General features: G+C 34.6%; 1 long non-coding RNA gene and 1 pseudogene across 1 annotated transcript; one reads left to right on the plus strand and one right to left on the minus strand.

Annotated features, from left to right (window-relative positions):
• LOC125667212 (uncharacterized) overlaps positions 1 to 15,818 on the plus strand; it is a 303,650-nt pseudogene that overhangs the window by 32,891 nt on the left and 254,941 nt on the right.
• LOC130049496 (uncharacterized) lies at positions 5,350 to 13,393 on the minus strand. Its single transcript, XR_008798021.1, has 2 exons — positions 12,936 to 13,393; positions 5,350 to 8,122 (listed from the first exon to the last, which is right to left on the minus strand). It is a non-coding gene; the product is annotated as an uncharacterized LOC130049496 (long non-coding RNA).

Raw genomic sequence — 15,818 nt, forward strand, 5'->3', positions numbered from 1 at the left:
GCAAAGTGGGAAAATCTATATTTTTGTTTAAAGCCAAACAGTATTTCTATTTTTGGATTTACATGTATTTACTTTTGACCATCACAATATTTCAAAAGTTCATATTTTCATATGAGAAATTATATGGTTTTGTTTACAGGTAGAAATGCTACTGTCTGTCTGCATGTAAATTTAACATGCTTCACTTTCCGAGGTTGTAGTGAAATGTCTTCAATGTTTGTGCATGTTAGGAAATAATAGAAATACTGTCCAACATTGTACAGGTTTGTGTGTTGTGTGCAATAAATTGCAAGTGTTTTAACTTAACAAAAGCTACAGTTATGCAGCTAAATTCACAATGGGCATTAGATTGATTGTTTGCTAAATTTATTATCAATGGATACATTCTTTCTACACAAATTAATAATAATCAGGAAAGTATTTGGCAGTTGCTTGAATATCATAGTCAATATCAACATAGTCATTGTTTTGCTTAAAAATCTTTCATTATAGTACCATGATTCAAAGTAATGTACCTATTGATTGATTAAATTGATAATCTGATTGAAAAGATCCCCAATAATTGCTAATCAGTTAAATTTTTTATTATCTGCTAGCAAATTAATAAATTGTTATTATCAATTATGAAATTGATTAAATATATCATTTGAACATCTGTATTATAACCCTGCATGATAGTTTAATAAGTGAATGCAAACTGATACAAAGTGCACTTAAAAGCTTTTTAAAAAGTTTATTTTCTCTCATTTCTCTCACCACAATTTTTCTCCTCTGAAATTCAAAGGGAATTAATAACTTATTAATTGATTCTCAAGTTTCCAATTATTTCTAACAATCAATTAATCTCCAATCACTACAAATGAAGGCCTGCAAAAATTATGCCAGAGCTTGTGACTTATGAGTTTTGGTAGTCTCTCCTCAAAGGATTACCTATTCAGTAGGCCCTTATTACAAACAAAGGGTTGCCTGGGACAATTTGCTTCTTTTTCCAGATTTATATTACGATCAACAAAACAATTAGAATGAAGAAAGGAAAAAACATCATAATAAATCACATAAATTGGAAACACTTATTGCACGCTTTCCTCGTGAATATGACATATTTTCTGAGAAAAGTTGATCTGCATTAGCTTCTATATTCTATCAATCCTTAAAATTAAAATCACGATAAATGTCAGAGTAAAAGAGATTAATTTGCCAGTGTGTATTTCTTGCTTATTATTTTTTAAATGAATATATACTTGTCCATATAATTGCACTAGTTGTATTTTTGTCTTAGATTTACTAATTTTGTCGATTATACAAATATGATTTTTTGAATATTCTGGTCTAAAGTTATTGAAATTCAGGTCCGTAATTAAATAAATTTAAGTGATGATAATAAAATGTCAGATTTATAATAACAAATCTTGATTTTAAAATAGACACTTTTTAACCAAGAAATATCCCCTTGGATATTTAATTTAGCATTCATGTGACGTCACTATTAGTTCTTTCTAAACTCTAATTGTTATGACTGACCTTTTCTTAGCCTTCTACCACAACTCTCTTTTAGAAAAGAACGAAATAATTCCCTAATACCAACGTAAATAATATACTTACTGAGAACAGTTGTCGCCATCTTTAAACAGGAAATTCTCATTGCGCATGCGCATTTAACGCAATGGAGCTAAGTGTGTAAACTGTTCTTTTGGACTCGTAGTTGTGTGTGACAAAATTCACGTACACACCGGAAACCGACACATATGACTATTTTATATTTTTTGAATCGAGTGTGATGAGAGTTAACGTTTCCGAACGAAATACTTCCCACTACACGGGTGCATGTAGTGGGAAGAAAAAATGTAGTGGGATAAAAGGTGTGTGTTCATACTCATGTAGCGTGATTCAGGCGCTTACAAACACACACACACACACACACACACATACGTGTAACGCGTGTCAAATGAACACCTTAACTCCCCACCTGCAACTGAACACTTCTACAGTTATTGGTATTTTAGTACGAAAATTTACTATTTGGTACTAAAAACAACATAGAAGACATTGCTGCGGTCGAAATTTGTGAAATATAGTTTTATTCACTCCTTGAATTTTTGCTTATCAAGTGAACACTTTCCTTTACACACTGTCAATTGAACACTTTCCTTTACACACAGGCAATTGAACACTTTTCTTTACACACGGTCAATTGAACACTTTCCTTTACACACAGGCAATTGAACACTTTCCTTTACACACGGTCAATTGAACACTTTCCTTTACACACAGGCAATTGAACACTTTCCTTTACACACAGGGGATTGAACACTTTCTTTTACACACGGTCAATTGAACACTTTCCTTTACACACGGTCAATTGAACACTTTCCTTTACACACAGGCAATTGAACACTCTGAAACACGCGGCCAGTTAAACACTCTGATACACACGGGCAACCAAACACTTTGAAACATCCAAACAATCATTCTCACCACGCTAAATACATAAGGCCAATCTCTAAAACTTACAAAAAAGTGTGAAACGATTACATAAATGGAAATTGGGATGGGATAGACAGGGAATCCACACATTTCGTTGAAATTATCGCCGCAAGAAAATCAACAACAAAAAAAGGGGGGGGGGGGATAGTATTGATTGGATGATTGATTGCTTATATAATTTACGTCCCGTCGAGAATATTTTATTCATATTGAGACGTAACCAGCTTTAAGCGGAGTACCTATCCAATGTATCCATAGGGTTCAAGGTCGTAGCAGTGAGGGTTCTTTGAAATATCGTGCGAACACCTACTACATGTACGACCAGGGGTCTACGTTTATAAGGTCACATCTAAAAGATCCGTGATTCTCACTTCTAAATGTCGAGCGTTTGGCGAAGGAGCAATCACTACCAATTTCAACGTCTTAAAATTGGGTTTGCGGATGAACGGTGCTTGAACTCACGACCTCCCGGTTACGAAGCGAACTCTCTACCATTGAGCTACCGCGACCGGTCGGGGGAGGGGTAGTAGTGTCCATAATGATAACTTTAATTGTAATAATAACTTATAATAATTATCATTATATATATATATATATATATATATATATAATATATATATATAAAGCACTAAATAATCACAACTAGGTACTGAAAATTTTCGCCCCAGCCCGGGGTCGAACCAGCGACGTACGGCACCCACCACCAAGCAAGATTGTCAAACCAGTGCGTAAGTCCACTCGGCCACAACGACTTCCCTGATATATATATATATATATATATATATATATATATATATATATATATACTTCTATGATTATAGACTCCCTCGTTTGTCAATACATGCTGTACGGGCCAGACTCGGTAGTAATTCAACTAAAAAGTATGATAAATAAAATCAAAATTCTGTATAATGCAGTGCCTAAAAGATCTAAAACAAGTATTAATAATTATATACATTTTTTGTATTACTTTTAAGTTTTTTGTTGACTTTTGATATAGATAAAAATTAGATATCTTTGTAAAAAAAAAAATGTTACGCGATATCTTAATTCCACTCCAAAAGGTAACATTTTCATGAACATTCTGTGTAAATGTAACTACATAGATGTGGCCTTACAAAAAACTTTAATCAAACGTTGCAAAAACCATAAATTGTTTGAAAATCCGGTGTATAACACCAGTTTATATAACTTCAGAATCAGGATTTGCTCCAGATTCCTTCATATACTGTTACAAAAATATCTACATGTTTATGATATGTACATGGAAATTATGTCAGTTTTGACTATCATCTCACTTTGAAATATGAGGACAAAATTGTAATAGAAAACCCCCAAAAATCACGATTTTCCTTCATCTTAGATATTTTTGTTTAGAGATTTCGTGCTTTAGGCACTCATTACGTCCTCCCCTTGGATAATTCCTGGTTTCGCTCCCGCCACATGCCAACAACTAAATATCCGCTAAACGTGTTGGACCCCCCCCCCCCCCCCTCCCACTAAACACGTCTGAAACACACTGAGGACAGGGATGACCAAATTCAAGGGAATATATTACTTTCTGTTTTTGTTCAAAAACTGGACGTGTCCTCTCATGACTTTTGTAATACAAATTCACCAGGATGATTTTTAAAATCTTAATGTTTTACGTAAGCTCAAATAATTGAAGTCCAATAATATCCATGTGGTGGAAATATTGCTTGCAAAAATTAATTTAGAGCTCTGTATGAATGACTTGATTATCTCTTTTAATTCAATAGATCTTTTTAATTATATATACAGGGCTATTTCATAAGTAATTAATGCGCACATCGTTGTTTTGTTTTTAAAAAGAGAGCAACAATTCAATTAAAGAAATCATTCATTCAGTTGTGGATATGTCGAATTAATTAAGGATTATATCTCAATTAGATAATTACTCTCACTAACATAATTATTGCACGCATCAATTTAATTAATGATATCATTAATTCAATAGAAGAGAGCAATAATCCATTTATTGCGCACATTAAGTGATGTTAGCATTAATGAATTATTGCTCTCTTCAATTGAATTGTAGCATGCATTAATTCTATTGTTGGTATCATTAAATTATAATTCATTTGAGGAGAGCAACAATTAAATTATTGTGTGCATCAATTCAGCGGAATAAATAATGATATCAATAATTCAATTCAAATGAAGATATCATTAATTATTTGAAGAGATCTTTGATTGCAATGTTGCGTACATGAAATGAATTAATAATATCTTCAAATAATTAAAGATATCTTCAAATATCTGAGTTTGTTATTTTGGCGCTCCATAGATCTAAAACTATTCCTAGTGGATTCCAGTGCTTTCTGACTCAAGACATCATACCAGTTCTTGCCACAAATGAATCTCACCATACAAGTGATCTAGCCACCTCTCTTTTAATCTCTTCATAGTATTCATATACGTAAGAGGATTTTTCTCCTTGAAAAGGTGATATTTAAAAATTTGTCACTCTTTAAGGAATTTTATGATCCCCTAATAGTATGTACATATACCATGGTAATTTCTGAACTGTTCGGTGAAAACGTTGACAATCAAGAATCAGTCACTGGTTATTCATGTGAAATTTAGCTATCTCATATGAATAAACTCTTGATTATTTTACTACAATGTACCATATTAACCAATTTCGGAAATTATTCCTTATTTGTCTTAAATTTTAATTTGATATAAAGATCGAGCAAACTGAAACAATAAACCAAAGTTCACATTGAACACCAGTGAGGCAATCATATACAAATATCAAATTCATATATTACAGAATTCATTAAGATATTTGAATTATTCTAATCTTTTAATGTGTCATGGTAGCAATGAAAACAGCAGGTCTTTTATTCTCAGTCATATATTTTATTATATAACAGGGGATATTACATGTACAATTAGTAAATATATATACATCATATATGTAATTGCATGTGCGAGAAAAATGTATACATACATACATAAGTAATTTAACCACAGACATATCCATAAATTTACATTTAATACATTGAATGAATTGAATATGTCCTTTGATTAAATAATCAACAAAGATGGATCCATATGATAATACATGTATTTGTAAAAGAAAAAAAGGAGTTCCATTTCTCATACAAATGATATAGGTAGAAATATCAAAATCAACAAGAGGCCCATGGGCCACATCGCTCACCTGAGTCATCTTGGCCCTGCTGTTTTGATTTTTAAATGCTATTTTATCAATCTTTATTCTCATGAATGTGACCCAAACCTAGCTCTAAAGAACACAACATTACTAAAATGAAATCATATAAGACAAAGATATGACTAGCATGATATTGCTGTTCTGGATAAGACCAAGGTAAAAAGTCGTAGGTCTTGGTATGATATGAAAGACCTTGCCATAAGTAATCAATATACAAAACATAAAAGCCCTATCTAAAATAGTCCTGGATATACTTAATATGTTATACTTTCTTAAAAGTATGTCAAACTCAGAATTCAGGGTCACAAGGTCAAATAACATAATATGATTGATTGTTTTAACTGTTTTCCGCCACACTCAACAATTTTTCAGTTATCTGGTGGTGCCCAGTTTTTATTGGTGGAAGAGAGAACCCAGATACAATGTACCTGGGAAGAGACCACCGACCTTCCGAGAGTAAACTGAGAAACTTTCTCAATTACCGGTGCGAGCAGGATTCAAACCCGCGCCAACCAGAGGTGAGAGGCTCCTCAACAAGATGAAAGGTTTTATCATAAGAAATTCATAATATATAATATATATGAAAGATCTACCTTAAACACAATGTAGTTCAGGACATACTGAATAAGTCAGATTTGTTTTGCCATAAAAATTGTATATACAAGATATGAAAGCCCTAGCTTAAATAGTTCAAGAGATATCTTTAAAGAATTTTCCTTTATATCAGCTAGCATATAAAACTTTGACCCCCTATTGTTACCACACCATAACTCCCGGGGAAATGATTTTAACAAACTTGAATATGCACTATGTCAAGAAGGTTTAATGTAAATTTGTGTGCTACATACTAAATTTGAAAAGAATTCCGTTATTTGAATCGTAGATCGATCGCTGTGCGGTATCTTCATCTTTCAGTTATAGAATTTAGTTAAAAATGTTCAATTGTTAATGTCGACGGACTACAACAGATGCAGATCAATAGCAATATGTCATCTGAGTTTACTCAAGTGACCTAAAATTGTATAATTTTTCTAAAGCTTTTGAAAATTGATAATGCTATAAAAGCCTAGTCTGATCCCTTACACCCCATTTCAATAGTTAAGCGTAAAAACAGACTGGTGGGGATGGGGACCAAACTTAAGAAAGCTGTGAGATTAGTTCAATATTCAAACCTACAGTATTTGAATAATAAGTATTTAACCCAACTGGGATGATTTCATCCAAAATATTTCACTAAAAATATTTGTGAGGATATTAGTTCACACAGACATTATGTTTCAAAATGAGTATGAGTATGGAAATGAATTGGGGTTCAAATTGACAGGCTACTTAACATGGCTACATCAACAAAGAAATTGAAATCACTTGAAGCTGTTTTGGGGTTATATGTGGGTTTAGAAAATATTTGAAAGTATGTTTGGAAACAAGTATAGTGGGAAAATATGTTGGGAATTATTTAATATTAAATTCATGAGACAGCGATGCAGGAATGCAGTGATAGAGGGACTTAAACATGCACTTTTTTTCTCTGCCATAAATTGAAGTTTTTTTTTATAAGGGGTTCATCTGAAGCTCTCTTTTCAAAGAGCTACGGTTCTGCATCTAGTTTTTGAGGAGAAGATTTTAAAAGATTTTCCTTGTATATATTTCACATGTAAAACTTAAATCCCCTATTGTGACCCCCACCCTACCCCTGTGAGCTTTTTACAAACTTGAATATGCACTATATATGAATGTAAAACTTTGATTCTCTATTGTGACCCCACCCTACCCCCAGAGACCATGATTTGCACAAAACAGGAACCTTTCGTGTGAATTCAACTTTCCTGGTCCAGTGGTTCTTGAAAAGGTTTTTTAAATGACCCCACCCTATTTTTGCATTTCCATGATTATTTCCTTTTTGAAGGGTGCATGACCCTTTATATGAACAAACTTGAATACCCTTTATCTATTGATGATGCATACCAAGTTTGATTGAAACTGGCCCAGTGGTTCACTCTGGAGAAGAAAATGAAAATGTGAAAAGTTTATAAACAGACAGACGACAGGCAAAGGTGATCAGAAAAGCTCACTTGAGCCTTTGGCTCAGGTGAGCCAAAAAAGTATACAAACATGTTTAATGTTAAACTTGTTTGTTTTATTGCTAAACAGCTCCATTGCCAGCATCTACCCTTACTGAGCTTCCAGTGTCAGACCTTGATATCAATCATCATCACTCATTTTGACTATCCAGGCCAAATTAATCTTTTTGCAAGGGTGAGGCCTGGCTGTCCTGTCGAGGTTGAAGTTTGTACTTCCACACTTGGCGACCCAGTGGATTGATCCTATCCAATCCTGTAAACTCTAGGTCTTGTTCTAGGATCTCATCCCATGTCAGCTTTGGTCTACCTATGAAGTTCTTTTCTGTTGATAACGATGCATAACATTCTGACAAATCTGCAAAAATATTTAGAGAAGTGATTAGTAAAAGGTCTTCATAGAAATAGCAATAAATGTATAAATAGATAAAAATCATAATTTCTATTTCTACAAAGTAAGTGTTTATCAAATGATCAACTGTAAATTACCTAGGCTGTGTCAAGCTGAATGAGCTAGTTTGTGCAGAACGAACAAAAATTACACCAAACACAGCGACACCTTTTGGAAATTTTATTTTTACAAACTTGAATCTGCACTACAGAGCTGTATGTCAGGAAGCTTTCATGTAAATGTAAACTGCTCTGGCCTAATGGTTCTTGAAAATTCTCTATACTTATTTGAATGTAAAACTTTGATCTCCTATTGTGGCCTCGGCCAACCTTCCCTGGGAGGCATGATTATGACAAACTTGAATCTGCACTATTTCAGGAAGCCTTTACGTAAATTTGTATTTTACTGGCCTTGTTATTTTCCTACTTCTTGTGAAGATTTTCCCTATATATTTGTACATGTAAAACTTTGATCACCTAGTGTGGCCCTATTCTACCCCAGGGGGTCATGATTTGAACAAACTTCAATCTACACTTGTCCGGAAGCTTTCATGTAACTTTCACATCATCTGGCCCAGTGGTTCTTTAGAAGAAGATTTTTAAATGACCCCACCCTATTTTTGCAATTTTGTAATTAGATCTTCCCTTTGAAAGGGGGTGTGGCCCTTTATTTGAACAAACTTGAAAGCCCTTCACCAAGGATGCTTTTTGTCAAGTTAGGTTGAAATTGGCCCAGTGGTTCTTGAGAAGAAGTCAGAAATGTGAAAGTTTACAGACAGACGGACAACAGGGAAAAAGAATGTTCAACTTCAGTGTTACATGAAAATGTACTTCAAAATCACTCAACAACAATTATAATATTGCTGTATGGAAATTTTCTGTCCAAAGAAAACAATGTAAAAAAAATGATGTAATCTACACTCTAGAGCAACATGTGAGAATAATGAACGTGAAATATATATTCTGGAAAAAAAAAAACAAGAGATGTTTGTAAAACACATATGCCCCCCATGGTGCAAAATTGAAAAGGGTTATACACACACCTCATTTAATTGATAGTATTATCATCAATTCAAAATATTGAGCAGACAATATCTTCCTATGTCAAGAGTGAATTGACCATGTGACCTAAAATTCAATAGGGGTCATCTACTCCTTATGCTGTACCAGTGTACCAAGTTTGGTACGTGTCAATCAAACAAATAATTCTTAAAATATAGGAGACAATATATTACTATGTCCAGTTCAACTTTTGACTTTTGACCTCACAATCAATATGGGTCATCCTCTTCTGAAGATGTACCAGTGTACTAAGTTTGATGTCTGTCAAGTAAAAGGGTTATCAAGATATTGAGTGGACAGTATATTACTATGTCCAGTTTGACCCTTGACCTTTGACCATGTGACCTCAAAATCAATAGGAGTCATCTTCTCCTGAATATACACCAGTGTACTATTTAAAGTTTGATGTCTGTCAAGCAAAGGGTTCTGAAGATATTGAGCAGACAGTATATTCCAATGTCCAGGTTGACCCTTGATCTTTAAACATGTGACCTCAAAATCAATAGGGATCATCTTCTCCTGAAGATGTACCAGTGTACCAAGTTTGATGTCTGTCAAGCAAAGGGTTCTCAAGATATTGAACGGACAGTATATTCCTATGTCCAGTTTGACCCTTGACCTTTGCTCATGTGACCTCAAAATCATTAAGGGTCATCTTCTCCTGAAGATGTACCAGTGTAACAAGTTTGATGTCTGTCAGGCAAAGGGTTCTCAAGATATTAAACGGATAATATATTCCTATGTCCAGTGTGACCCTTGACCTTTGACCATGTGACCTCAAAATCAATAGGGGTCATCTTCTCCTGAAGACGTATCAGTGTACCAAGTTTGATGTCTGTCAAGAAGAGGGTTCTCAAGATACTGAGCAGACATTATATTCCTATGTCCAGTTTACCCTTGATCTTTGACCATGTGACCTCAAAATCAATAGGGGTCATCTTCTCCTGAAGACGTACTAGTGTAACAAGTTTGATGTCTGTCAAGCAAACGGTTCTCAAGATATTGAACAGACAATATATTCCTATGTCCAGTGTGACCTTTGACCGTGTGACCTCAAAATCAATAGGGGTCATCTTCTCCTGAAGACATATCAGTGTACTAAGTTTGATGTCTGTCAAGAAAAGGGTTCTCAATATATTGAACGGACAGTATATTCCTATGTCCAGTTTGACCCTTGACCTTTGACCATGTGACCTCAAAATCAATAGGGGTCATCTTCTTCTGAAAATGTACTGGTGTACCAAGTTTGATGTCTGTCAAGCAAAGGGTTCTCTAGACATTGAATGGTCAGTATATTCCCATGCCCAGTTTGACCCTTGACCTTTGACCATATGACCTTAAAATCAATAGGGGTCATCTACTCCTTAGGATGTACCAGTGTGCCAAGTTTGATGTCTTTCAAGCAAAGGGTTCTCAAGATATTGAGCGGACATTATATTCCTATGTCCAGAGTAGATTGACCCTTGACCTTTGGACCTGAAAAACAATAAGGATCCTCTTCTACTCATAACTAACCAGGGTTTGACACTAAGTCACGTCCGACCGACCGAGTCTACTAAATGATAGGTCCGGTCGGGTAAAATGTCGATTTACTAGTCCGACTGGTCATGTTGAAAAAATAAACAAGGAACTTTATTTTAAACCATAAGATATCTTATTTTTAACTTTAAAAAATAACTGTAAAGAGTTTGCGAGCAATTTTGAACCGCGTGATGACAAAATCTCTATTTTTAGTTCGAATACATAGTCGCTGTCGGAAGTGATGTTTTACGACATTTACTCTTTGTTAATGGGTGTAAAGTTATATTTCGGATAAATATATATAAACTGAATTTATTTTCATTTGAAAAAAACCCCAGTTTATTTTAATTGAATATAAGAAAGTGTCTATCACAGGGATCGAAATTAACTTTTTTCACCACTAGCAAATTTTAGCTAGTGGATTATTTTCCAACTAGCAAAATTGAGCTTTTACTAGCATTTTTCAATCGATTACTGTTTTACATGAATTTAAGAAAACAAGCATGTCTCTTTATCAAAATTTTGGGAAAATCTTTTAAAATCTCCTTTAAAGTGCAATAATAAAAATAAGATTGCGAATTCTTTCATTTAAAATTCAATGAATTATCAGACAACATACATGGTGCGGGTCATATGGTACACTTGTGCGGCGTACTCGCTGTCCAGAGATCTACCACCTATTAACAGCATCATGTGGATTGAAATCTTGAAGACTGTTTGCGCCAATTTAAACTATATGTTCAAAACTTTTGGAAATTTCATCTAAAAAAATTCTAGTTGAAAAGAAAACCCCGCGAACTCGAAGTGTATGACTATAGAGTACAGAAGGACACCGCGTGAAATGGTGACACACTGTCATGTGTTGTTTTATATAGACACGGACGAGATCAATATGCTTGCTATTTAAATCAGACGTCTCTGAGACATCCGAAGTGTGTATGAAGTAGGCCATCGACTGAGATGACCTATTTATTCGATCCACGTTTACTTTTTCAATACTTGTATATTCATTCTGTAAAGAGTTTCTATGCACAAGACAAGATTATTGTAAACTTCAAAGTACAGCCAATAAACCGAGGAAATCCGGGAAAAAGATTGGGGTTTTTTCACTCGCAAAAAGTTGCGATCACTTGTGATTTTTTACTCGCAAATTCAATTTTTAACTCGCATTTAGCGAGTATTTCCCCTTAATTTCGTTGCCTGTATCAAATGAATAAATTAAATCGTAAATAGCCATTTTTCGTTGTTGACACATGTGCGGGAATGTCTCGACTTCTCGTCCTCAAGGAAGGATGTTCCGAGAAAAAAAAAGGAGTAGATTGGGAAGTTTGAAAATAAAAGCACCAAATTGAATGACGAGACTAAAGATGTTTTTGAGACAATTAAGTACGTTTTAGTTTAAACTTAACGTTTGTCATTTGAATTAAGTACTTAAATATGGAGAAACCATCAGGGTTTCTTTTCTCTGGAAAGTTGGTCAGGGCTAGTGGATGTAAGGTCAGGTCTAGTAAATATTATTTGAAGTAGCCCGACTGGTCTAGTGCTCAAGAAAGTAAATGTCAAACCCTGCTAACCCACATATGAAATATCATTATCATCAAGTGAATGGTTCTCAAGATATTGAGCGGACAACACATGGTCTACAGACCGACCGACAGACCGACCAACAGGTGCAAAACAATATGCCCCCTCTTTTTCAAAGGGGGGCATAAAAATAAACTCCAACCACCTGCCCATTTTTATTTCCAAACAAAGATGAAAATCTAAAAAATAATTTTATGACTAGGACAAAATAAAAAATGTGTTTGTTTCAGGTCGCCTGCCCGACCCTAAATATATCCACCGACCCTATTAATTTTTTTCAATTTTCCGATTTCAATTCATCGATATACGAACTATTACCCGAAATGCCAAGACATCTATAATTGTAATATTAAAACTCCATCACATACTGTGTATTTTGTCAATTAAACATTGTGCTCTGAACCCATTTTTTATCTGTTAAACACATTATATTACAACTTTAACTATAAAATTTTCATTGATTCGAAGGCACTTATTTTTTTTTAGAAAAAAAAAATATTTAAAAAAAAATAAAATAAACCTACCTACCAACCCTTTTTTTAAAAATCAGAGGCGACCTAAAACAAACATTTTTTTTTGGGCCCTATATGGCCTAAAATATTTTGTATACTTACTAATTTCAAAACTCGAAAGGAAATGTTATCCATGTGAAGTCATCGTGCTCTGTTCATCCTCTGGGGAAGACAATTAATTCTTTGATTTGCAGTTTGTGTCATGACTACACCATGATATCTTCTAATCTCGTCATACTATCAGAAAGTAATTTTGGCAGTTGGCAAGTGTATCAATGGTGTTACTTCTTCATGATCAGATCTTCTATACTGTGTCATATTCAGCATAAAGTAACAATTAAGGGCTATCATCTAGTTCTGAGGTACTGAGGAAGGGCTGTTTTTCTCAACACATAGCCTTTCTTCTGGTATTCTTAGGGATACTTTATTCATCTTTTAATTACATTTCCTTCTTGGAGATTAAAAGTTGAAGACCACTGAAAGAAAAAGAAGTGATTTAATGAATTCCATGTAGTTTATCGAATGTGCTGACCAGAATATTATCTAACTGTAGCCCCCCCCCCCCCCCCCCCAGCATGCAATGTCATACATGTATCTGAAATCAATACTTATAAAAATTAATTAAAATTAAAATCTTCAAATATACAATCTTGTTACACATCTCCTATATTTTTCACTTACGATAACTCTGAATTTTTAATAAGTGCGTCCTTTTGTCCACAAACTTTTAACAACCCCTCATAAACAATTTACAAATATGATATCAGAAATAATAATCTAAAAAATTATCCTGTTGTTCATAGATGCATGCCATCAACATTAAGAGTATAACAAATAACAAAAGCTCTCCTGACATTGTGCCATTCTGAAAGAAATGAGGTGCTTATACCCCCAAAGGCAGGGGGGGTAACCCAGAATTGTGTCTAGAGAGCGGAATAATATATTTATGGAATTAACCAAAAAATTAGTAATAATTTTTTTTTAGCTATGAATTCATGTTAAATAAAGTGCACCGCCATGGCACATGATACGCCCGTCACATATTGTTAACAGTATAGATAGTACCCATTAAAACATTTTTTTTTATATCACCTTAATTAAATGTCACAGTGACCTTAAAGTAGGATGCGACACACCTTCTACCTAAGATGCATTAGTTGACCAATTTTGGTGATTCTAGGTCTAATAGTTTTCAAGTTATGAGCCGGACAAGTTTTTGCCATATATGGCCATATCTTCTTAATGAAAAGTCACAGTGACCTGGTTTTAATGTGCGACATACCTTCTACCCAAGATGTATCTACAGACAAAGTTTGATGATTCTAGGCCTTGTAGTATTTAAGTTACGGGTCGGACATGAAAAAGCTAACAGACGGACGGACAGACACGCCATACCATAATACGTCCCGTCTTAAGACGGGCGTATAAAAATTGGTCATGGTAGCTCAGTGGTAACACAGTCTTCGACATTAACCAGTGGCCTGATGCCCGAGGCCAGTAAAATCGGGATCGGGCTTCTTAAAATATTAAACCCTGGAGTCCGATGGGCCTGTAAATGTTTTCTTATATGTTCTGTATATATTACAAATAAAGCGTGAGATTGACTCAGACTAAATGTCATGACTTAGTAGTCAAATTTCGCATAGAAAAATTATCAACCATGCTGCCTTTTCTGAAGTATAGGGAGGGGGCTCGTCCGGGAAATTCAAAACCACCCAAGCGTATTTCACAATCACAACCATCCGATAAAAAAACCAAAAAAAAAACTGTCGTACGAGGAGAAAAAAACGAAAATTCATGCCCCATTGGACCGAGGGCAGTGTTCAAAATTAACCATAGACCGAGTATATGTCAAATGGCACTGGTCTATGCCAACTGTAATTGAGATAGACCAAATTGTCTATGCCAATTTTCTAGATTTAAAGCAATAAAGTTATCCAAGAGGGCCTTGCATGGTCAGTCGACGTCTGATAAACATTATGAGGAAAGGATGATATTACAGAAATGGAAAGAAAATACACTTTCTAAGTATATTAGAAGTAAATGAAAATGTTTTAAATTTGTGTTATTATTTTTTCAACGTTGTGGTCTATGCCAATTCGATGAGGTACGTCTAAGTCATCTTATTTTGGCATAGACCTGTGGTCTATACCAAGTTTTAAACCAATTTCGAACACTGCGAGGGTAGGCCTTGGCTAACATTTAAAAAATGTTTTGTACGTGGTGTATACAAAACAGAGTTGAACATGAGCTGCTGATGTATCTGCGAGATTAATCAGTCTATGCGAAAGACATCGGACCGTCGGACCTGACCGATGTGCAGTGCCTCAGGTCCGATGCATCATTTTTTACACCGGACCGGAATGTCAGATGTCTCAATGTCCGGTTTTGAGCTTTACTATCTTGATGCGGAGTTTGTTATAAGTAAAAAAAATAGCACACATCCAAATACGTAAATGAATTGATTAAAACCGCATGGACTGTCTAAAGTATTATACGGGAAGGATTCCTGGAATAGTATTACTAGTATAATAAATAAGATTCCCTTGGTTTTGCATTTTCACGTGTTTCACTTTTTTACATTAGCTAGGTTTTTCGGTCTGACAAAATTTGGTTCGGTCCGGTGTGTTCATTGATTACACTGGACCGAATGTCCTGTGTGGTCCAAAAACTTTCGCATATACTGGATTAATATGTTGAAAAATAATATAATCCTTTTAATGTCAGTTGTTCTTTAACTATGATCATCTTGACCTGTATTTTCCTACAGTAAAAGAACTGTGCATGTGTCTATAGAGTAGAATCAGCAAATAACAAGAGATCAAATTAGAAAATAAACATTTTGGGCCTGCAAAATATTGTTCGGGCTTGCACAATTATTATACTGGGAGGCCCGAAGGGCCTGTGCTTTACAAAGTTTTTCGTGAAGACTGGTAACAGGATCAAGAAATCATGGTTTCGAGCCATGCTTGTACTTTATTTAGG

The sequence above is a fragment of the Ostrea edulis genome, chromosome 8 (assembly GCF_947568905.1).
Source record: "Ostrea edulis chromosome 8, xbOstEdul1.1, whole genome shotgun sequence".
NCBI lineage: Eukaryota > Metazoa > Mollusca > Bivalvia > Ostreida > Ostreidae > Ostrea > Ostrea edulis.